This window comes from Heterocephalus glaber, unplaced genomic scaffold (genome assembly GCF_053883595.1).
Source record: "Heterocephalus glaber isolate CG9 unplaced genomic scaffold, H.glaber_assembly_v1.0 deba00000122, whole genome shotgun sequence".
NCBI lineage: Eukaryota > Metazoa > Chordata > Mammalia > Rodentia > Bathyergidae > Heterocephalus > Heterocephalus glaber.
In genome coordinates this window covers 82,060,973-82,070,136 of record NW_028258138.1, presented here as the reverse complement: position 1 = coordinate 82,070,136, position 9,164 = coordinate 82,060,973, and positions in this window count along the sequence as shown.

Below are 9,164 nucleotides of genomic sequence, written 5' to 3'. Positions count from 1 at the left end.
AAGGGTGAGGATGCGCAGTGCTTTTCTTGGGCCCGCAAGCTCCTGGATTCCAGCCGGCCTCGGAGTCCAGCTGCGGCTCCTTCATGGTCTTCCATCTCTCTGTGGCATCTATTTCTGCCCTGGCTGCTCCCACTCGGTCCAGGTCTTGGTCACCTGCAGCCTGGGATTCCGCCCAGCTTTCTGATCAGCTCTGTGGGTGGGAGTCGTGTCACAGCTGGCTGATCCACACAGCAGCCACCTCTGTGAGCCAGACCAGGGCGACTCCCTGCTGAACCTGACGGTCCGACTCCAGCCCTCCGCCTTGCATCAGGTCAGCCCTCTTTCCAGTCTCATTTCCTCTCCAGATCCGAGTCTGCCCCAACGCCCGAGCATCCCAGTATTCCTATGCGATTGCTCTGTCTCTCCAGAAGCGACCTTTCCTCCCTGCTCATCCATGAAAGGTGGAAGGACCCTGCCCCACAGTACCACCTGGACCTCTCTTGCCACGGTATTCTGGGTCTCTTGGCGGACACAGCTTCTCCTCCGGTAGCAAGGGGAGTTTCACTCACTGTAGTAGGGAATTTAAGGAAGGGTAACTACGTACATCCAGATGGTGAACATTTCCTCTTCATCCTTTACCTCAGAAATTCTTTTACGTTCCAATAATACTGTTGATTTGAAAAAATTCTGAAAATACAAGTAAAGACAAAAAATTATTGAAACAGAGCTGACTGTTACTGTTGTTAATATTTTGGTGTATAACTTTCCAGTCTTTTTTCATGGAGTTATTTATGATTCATTCATCAAGTATGTTAAATCACCTACATGTTGAACACTAAGGATAAAATGGCAAATCAGATGTATAAGAATGCTGCTAGATTGAGCTTATATTCTATTGCATTTAATATACAATGTATACAGAGACATGTATAAAGATACAATATGTGAGTATAAACGCATAAATGTAATACACATTCTGATGTTTAAAAATACATATGCATGCATGCGTATGTTATGGTTTAGATCCAGAATGTCCCCCAAAAGACTTCTGTGTTCAGAGGTGGGGCTTTTGGAAGGTGGATGGATCAGGGGGTGCCATAGCATACTTGCTGTTAGCAGGTGGAGCCTAGTCAGGCTAGGCAGGCCACAGGGGCATGGCCTGGAAGGGTCTGCTCCCTGGCCTCCATGAGGTGAGCAGCTGTCCTCCGCCAGACCCTCCCATCGTTCCCTTCCTGCCTTGGAGCCAGCTAACTGAAGACTGAATAGTCTAAAAACCACGAGCTGAAGTAAATCTCTCCTCCTTTGAGTTGTAGATGGAGGAAATGGAGCATTTCTTCTCTTTTCTTCTAGGAACTTTATAGTTTCACATGTTATGCTTAGGTCTTTAATCTGATTTGAATGAGTTTTTGTGTACAGTGTAAATGGGGTCCAATTTCATGTTTTGTACAGAGAGATCCAGTTTTCCTAGCACCACTTATTGAAGAGACTATTCTTTTCTCACTGTGTGGAACCTTGGCATTTTTGTAAGTTTTATTTGATATATATATATATAATATATATAATATTATCTCTAGACTCTATTGTGTTCCCTTAGTTTATGTGTCTGTGTTTGTAAGTACTACATGCTGCTGTGTTTTGATTACTATAGCTCTGTAATACAATTTGAAATCAGAAAATGTAAGGTCTTCTGTTTTAGTTTTCTTTCTCAAGATAGTTTTGGTTATTCAGACTCCTTTGTGAGTCCATATGGTATCTGGGATTTTTTTATTTCTGAAAAAGTACCATTGAGAATTTGATAGGGATTCTATTGTCTATGTACATAGCTTTAAGTATTATGAACAGTTAACAATATTATCTTCCAATCAATTAGCATGGAATGTCTTCTCATTTATTTTCATCTTCTTTAATTTCTTTTGTAGTTTTTCGTGCACAAGTCATTTACCTCCTTGGTCCAGTTTATTCCCAAGTCTCTTATTTTTTAAAATTGTGCTGTAAATGAGATTGTTTTCTGCGATTCCCTTTTCTATTGCTTTTTGTTAATGTATAGAAATAGCACTGACTTTTGTGTGTTGATTTTTATGTCCTGCAGCTTTGCTGAATTCCTTTATTAGTTCTAACACACTTTTTTTTGTGCTGACTCTTTAGGGTAGATCATATCATCTGTGGAGAAAGGTAACATTATTCCATCTGTTTCGTGTGCGTGCCTTTTATTTCCTTGTCTTGTCTAATTGCATGGACTTCCAGATCTGTGCTGGGAGGAGAGATGGAGGCCACAGCTGGCCTCCTCCTGATCTTCAAGGGAAGCTTTCCATTGCTCACAGTTATGATGCTAGCCGTGTGCTTTTCCTGGGTGGCCTTATTAAGCTGAAGTAATATGCCTTTATTTCTAGTTGTTCAGTGGTTTTTTAAATCACCAAAAGGGGTTGTGCTGTCAAATACCTTTTCTGCCTCAGTTGAGATGATCACGTGGCTTTTGTCCTTCTTTCTACTAATGTGGTCTATTGCACTGATTTATTTTCATATTTCTGGCTGTTGTTGCATTTCAGGACAAAATTCCCTTTGGCCGTGGCATCTGATCCTTTTAATGTTTGGTTGAATTTGATTTGGTAGTATTTTGTGGAGGGTTTTGAAATCAATACTCATTATAAATATTAATTTGTAATTTTATTTTTTTGTGGCATCCTTGCTCATTTTAGTATCAGGGTAATGCTGGGCTTACAAAATGAATTTGAAAGTTCTCCTTTCTTTATGTTTTTTGAGGAGAGTTTGTGAAGGATTGGTGTTAATTCTTTAACTCTTTGCTAGGATTCGCCTGTAACGTGTGATCTTGGGAGCTCTTTGTTGGGGGCTCTTTGGCTACTGATTCAATAGCTTTTCTAGTTATGGATCTGCTGAGGTTTTGAGTTCTTCATGGTTCAGTCACGGTAGGTTGTATATCCTAACACTTCATCCATTTCTTACATGTTGTCCAATTTGTTGTATATAGTTATTCATAACAGTTGCTGACGTTCTTTTTTATTTCAGAGCATCAATCGTATAGTATCCGTTTTCATTTCTAATCTTTGTTATTTGAGTCTCCTTTCTTTTTTCTTGCTTAGTTTAGCCAATGGTTCTTCAAGTCTGTTGGTCTTTTCAAAAAACCAACTCTTGATTTTGATTTTTTCCATTGCTTTTCTATTAGTTGTTTCATTTATTTCTTCTCCAGACTTTGTGATATCCTTTCTGCTGACTTTGGTTTTATTTGTTCTTTTTCTAGTTCCTTGAGGTGTAGAAAACATCATCATTTTAATGACACTAGATTATTCTGTGACAGGAACGTACTGCAACTTACTTATCAAATTTTCTACTGATTGTGAGCTTTTCTTTAAATGCTAAAAATATGGCAAACCAGGGCTTCACAAATGACTTATGAATAGACAGCACAAATGTTATTTTCCCAACAAGCCTCGTGGGGAGGCTGCTTGGGCTCCTTCCCACGCAGGCTGCTGGCCCGGCTGGAGTGGCTGGGGACCTCCAGGTTGTCCTTGAGTTACCCGTGCATCTGTAAAAGAGTAAAATGGGATCCCAGTCACTCAAAGTGCTCCTGTCATGCCTCTTAAGAGGTGGCATTGAATATCACGGCAGGAAGTACCTGCTGCTTTTAGTGAAAAGAAGTAGAAATAGCTGAGGAGAAATTTATATACTTTTTTCTGAGAATGGTGAAGGAACATTCTCCCCAGATCTTCACAAGTGGAGATCTGCCCCCAAGAAAGTAAGATGCAAGCTTTGTGCCCATGAAGTCCCCTCAGCCTTCACTCACTGGGCACCCACTCCATGCCAGGAAGAACATTGGGTATTGCAAAGGGGACACAGTGAGTGAGACATGGGCCTCACTCTTCAAGAGCTATGATCCAGCAACTGTGGATTTGTTTAAATAGAAAAATGTCAAGCAGACCACTAGTGCCATCATTAAAGGGAAAGAGGGCATGAGTCTGAGGGGAGAGGTTACTTCCTACAGAATGGATCAGGGAGCTTCATGGAGGAGGTGAGCACTGGGCTGAGCTTGAAGCATTTCATACCGACAGGTGCAGTCAGGAAAGGCCACCCCACCATGGGGACTGCAGGAACAATGGGCTGGAGGGGGTCATGTGGCTGGAAGAATCTAAAGTGTCAAGTCGCTAGATCATAGTGGGGAATGTGTGGCAGCGATGGTTAGCTTTCCACCAAGATGTCTTGCTCTCCTGTTCCCCCCTGTGATGTAAAACTGTTCCTTGGGGGGTGGAGAGATTAAGGCCCGCACAGCCCAGTCTTCATCCCCTGCATCTAGGCGGGACCATTTGACTAGCTCTTGCCTGCAGACATGAACAGATGCGATGTGCATGCGAGTTCCAGGTGTAGAGGTTAAGAATCAGGCATGCACCTTCTCTGCCTCTATCTCTGGTCTACCAGTTAGAAGTCCGGGCCCCAGAGGGTGTGGGAGCTGCACGCAGCCCAGATGCTATGGTTAACCTTTGTCTGCTTGACGGGCTTGGGAGCTGCCTAGGGATTAATAAAGCTCAGCTGTGGGTGGGTCTAGGTAGGCTGTGGAGGCATGACCTGGGGCTTGTCTGGTCCCTGGCCCTGTTCTCCAGCACTGCCCCTGCTCTGTGCTTCCTGGGAGCCATGAGGTGAGCAGCTTCCTCTGACACACATCCCCCATGATGTTTCTGCTTGGAACCAGTCTACCATGGACTGAAATATCTGAAACCGTAAACCAAATATCCCTCTGCTCCTCTATGTGGTGGGTGCCGGATATTTTGTCCCAGAAATGGGAGAGTGATTAATAAACCAGGTGATTGCATAGAGCCCAGCACCCTTGCATGAGCTCCTTCCTGGTTAGTCAAGTTAAACTTTGGGGTCTGTGTGTCCCGGCAGCCAACCTACCTCAAACACTGACTTCTTATTGACAGACAGGAGGAGGCAGGGGTAGAGAAGGTGCATGCTGACCGGTGCACAGGCCACATGAGGAAGCAGTGGGAGTGGGAGGCGTGGCTTGGGGGTGGCTAGCCTCGGGTGTTCTAGATCAAGCTGCCTGCATTGCTCCAAGAATTAGGGTGACTGTGGAAGAGGCTCCCACACCTGTGATGTCCAGCGTGCACGCTGAAAGGCAAATGTCACTGCGGACCACTCTGAGCTGGTTTTACATCCAGAGCTAAAAAGCAAAATTGAATCTGCTCCTGGCTCTTTTCTCCTCTCCATGGGAAGAAAATGGTAATGCTGGATTTTTCAGTTCACATAACAGGTCCACACCCGTGGCTTTCTCCGCCTTCTGCACAGCCCTGCGAGGGCGTGGTGCCTGCCCCACTGATCGGGGTGCAGAGAGAGATTCAGTGCGTTCCCGGAGACCACATCCCTCCATGACCCAAACCCAGTTTTCTGAGTCGCAGCTCTTGACACCCTGTGTGCAAAATGAACTCTCATTTGTTCTGAAAGGAAAAGGAAATCTGAAGAGCCCTGTCCTGTTCAGTTTCTCCCGGCAAAGACGAAAAGGAAGGCCAAAGGCCCTCGCAGCTGGGTGCGCACTGTTCAGTGAAGGCCGCGACCCTGGTAGGAGCCTCGGTCCATACTTTCAAGTATGAGAAAAAAGTCCCTTCTTAATTTTCCTTAACTCAGTGAAGTCAGGCTCAGAAGCCCCGTCTTCCTGGGTGCTGAGGAACCCAGCCTAATCCTTGCTTGGGGCTCCTCCCTCTCTGGAACCTCAGTGGCCTGGGCGGCCTGTGATGAAGGGTGGCCATGCAGCTGCCAGCCCTCTGCCATGGAGAGCTCTGGATTCTACTGCAGTATCAGGAGAGGTATCAGAATGTTTAAGGAAAAGGTCTAAGGGTTAGGCTTGGAGCCTCAACGCCCCGTATTATGCTCCACCTCTCAGACACCTAGGGTCCAACTGGAGAGGGGAAGCTAGAGGCAGTTAAATCAATTTTGGGAAGGGAACTTGGGCTCCACTGGAAATAGAACATTTTGGACCTTACAGGGGCCAGTGAGCACTGAGTCACAGCCTTTGTACTCTGGATTCACCTGTACACCCCATTTGCTTGCCTCTGATTCTCTAGTCTGAGTTACAAAGTGCCACCCTGGGCTTTTCACACTGTTGGTAATTTCCCAACTGCACATAATAGAATCTTTGGCAGCGGCTTGACATGTTTTCGTTAGCTAATTTGAGCAGTCATCACACTTCCCCAGGCAGGTTGAAAGCTTTCAACATCGTAATTACCTACTCATTTCAATCACTAGTGCGTCAGCAGCCAGCCACCAAGCTAAGTGATCCCAGGGAATTTAAAAAAGAGGGAGGACATGTCCCAAGTCCTCCAGACACTTTGTGAATGGACAGTGGGGTGCACGGCACTTTATTGACAAACATTTGGGGAAGTGCATGAAATATGGTGACCTGGCATTGCAAAATTACCTTGGGAAATGCTAAGAAAATGAATCTTTTGGGTAACATTTTGTTCTCATGATTCTGACATCCTCCCCGCTTACAAAGTACACAGACATATTTTTAAGGTTCACTGATCTTTCCCTGTGCAAATAGTCCTCAGCAAGAGGACCCACTGGTGGTTTTTTAATGAATCCAATGAGTGTCTCAAAACTAAAGATGCTTAATAAATTTATTATATCTAAAGACTTACAGAATTAAACATGCCTTTTATGCACATTGAATGTGGCAGAATGGTCTGTGAGTTAAATATGCAATCAAGCATCATTTTCTGGTCATTCCAATTACTACAGATAGTGACTCTGACCCAGCCAGGTGGTGGCACCATTGGATGAGCTGATGGTCTACACATAAGCGTCAAAAATCAGTTTATACTCTGTCTCTATCGCTCAGCTCATACAGTCTTGGGCAATTCCTTTGTCTCTCTATGGCTGTTTTGGTCTTCTGTCATGTGGGATTAATTTGCTTATGATGTGAGTTTGTTCTGAGGACAAGTGCAATTAGGGTTGCAAACCTGCAGAGGTCTTGGCATAAACACATGTTGTTCCTGACCATAAGAACAGAAGTAGAACAAAGTATGCTGAGGAGTCTGTGAAGTGAGGGGGACAATAATCCATGCAGTTTCCCACCGCGGGGTAAAAAGACCCAAGGGTACGGGCTAGTACTGGGTCCTCACAGGAGGGTCCCAGGGAACTGGGCTGCCTGCATTTCTTTACCTTGCTGGAAGGATTGCCACTGTATGGCTCTGTTGATCATAACAAAACGGCAATTACTGACAGTGTCCAAAGCTGGCCAAATAGCTTCTGAATGCGTGATCTGACTTCTAAAATCTATACTGACAAAGCATTGGTTTGGCAGTGTTTCTCATTGAATTGACTGATTTTTGTGGGTTGAATTGACCACCATCACATGGATGTAACCATCAACTGGAGTGTGTGTTTGTATAAGAAATGCATATTTAAACTTCTGGTGAAAGGAAAATGAGGAATTGTAGAATGATGGTCATTAAATTCCCCCAAAGGGTACCAAATAACAGATGGGGCATTGAAATTAGGAGGAAAAGGAAAAGCATTAATAAGTAAAATAGCTTGCTATGATTCCAGCTATCAGCCTATTGGATTTATATAGATTTCTGAATCCCAAAGATCCATCTACTTACCAATTGTTGCTGAGATAAACAATTGACAATGTCGATCAATTATTAGGACAATTCTTCTAAGTTCAAGATTTTCCTATACAAAAAACAGACAGACAAAATTTCTGTCTAATTTCTGCTTATTTTATTCAGGTTCTCATGTTTCTTTATCACTTTGATTCAAGTGAGGAAAAAATGTGAAATAATTTTTGGAAATACAGCAGGCTCAGGCGACTTACAGAAATAAATTACTGCTTACGGGGCTGGGAGACAAAGTGATATTATATGCTTAATTTGCTCAGTTATGAAAGGGCCTCAAGGGTATTGGCTTATGAAAAACAATGGATATTTGGAAAGAAAATGGAGCCAAATCAGGCAGATTCTAAACACTTTCCGACATGCTTGGTATCAGCTCGGTCTCCAGGTTGTGGGGTGGGGGCCAATGCCCCACTGTGCCATTGTCTGCTCCCCCCGCTCTGAGAAATGCTCTTCCTCCACTGCGTCCTGAACGCAGGCATTTCTCTTGATTGCTTTCTTGGAAATGGGAACCGAAAATGGTAGCAATAATAGGTTTGAAGGTGCTTGGCAGTGAATCATGTCATTTTATGAATTCATCTCCTTATACTTTATTTCCTTGCTGTGAGGTAATTTAGACGAATGTCGGGGAGGGAGAAAGAAAGTGATTGGTGATTCACCGTACCCAATAAAGCAAATTCCTAATTTTCTGTCTTTTATCTTTTGCTATTCTTTTGTGCTCCTCTTTGGCCTTGTCAAAACATATCGTTCAGTTAGAGACTAAAAATATTTTCCCATCGATTGGGGTTATTGATTTTTTTTAATCTGTACTTTGGCTTGAAGAGCGTGGGTGAAGGGTGAAAGTTCACCAGCTTAGTCGGCCGTTTTATCTGGGCAGCAGAAGGACGTATTGGCAGCAGATTTGATTTACCTTGTTGGGCAGTCGTAGACACTTCAGCCACCGAAGGTGGCCTCCGGCCTGTCCTGATGTGGCTGTCTTTTATTTTTTTTTGTACCCAGGAACTCTCAAAACATCCACCTTCCTATTGATTTTATCTCTCGGTTTCCAAGGCTATGTTTTTTTTCCCCTCTCCTTTCTTTGATTTTATTTTATTTCTTTGGATTCCAGATTAGGATTCTAGGAGAAGTGGCAGCGCTTTGCAGACTCGTGGTAAAAAGGACAGGATTGCATGTGCCTGCCGGGCTTGCCTGTTTGGGTCAGAGTCTGGGATTGTGTTCATCCTGCTGTCACTGCAGAACCGGATGCAGCTGGATGGAACTGCCCAGCTCTCCCACCTCCCGTATCAGAGTTGGTCCAGTGCAGGCGCCCAGGACAGGGCTTGAACTCTAATTGGGATCCCAAGATGGCACTAAAGCTTCCTAGCAGGGGACAGGGATTGGAAGATGGCACCAATCCTGATGTCATGGGATGCAGGGTAGCAGGGGTGACTCCCTGGGGAACACACTTTCTAGACTAGAATCCCAGATTTTTCCCTGGCTGGAGTGTGGCCCTGGCAGGTTGTCTAATCTCTCAGTGCTTTAGCGTTCTCATCTGTAAAATGGGCATAGCAATTGCACTCATAT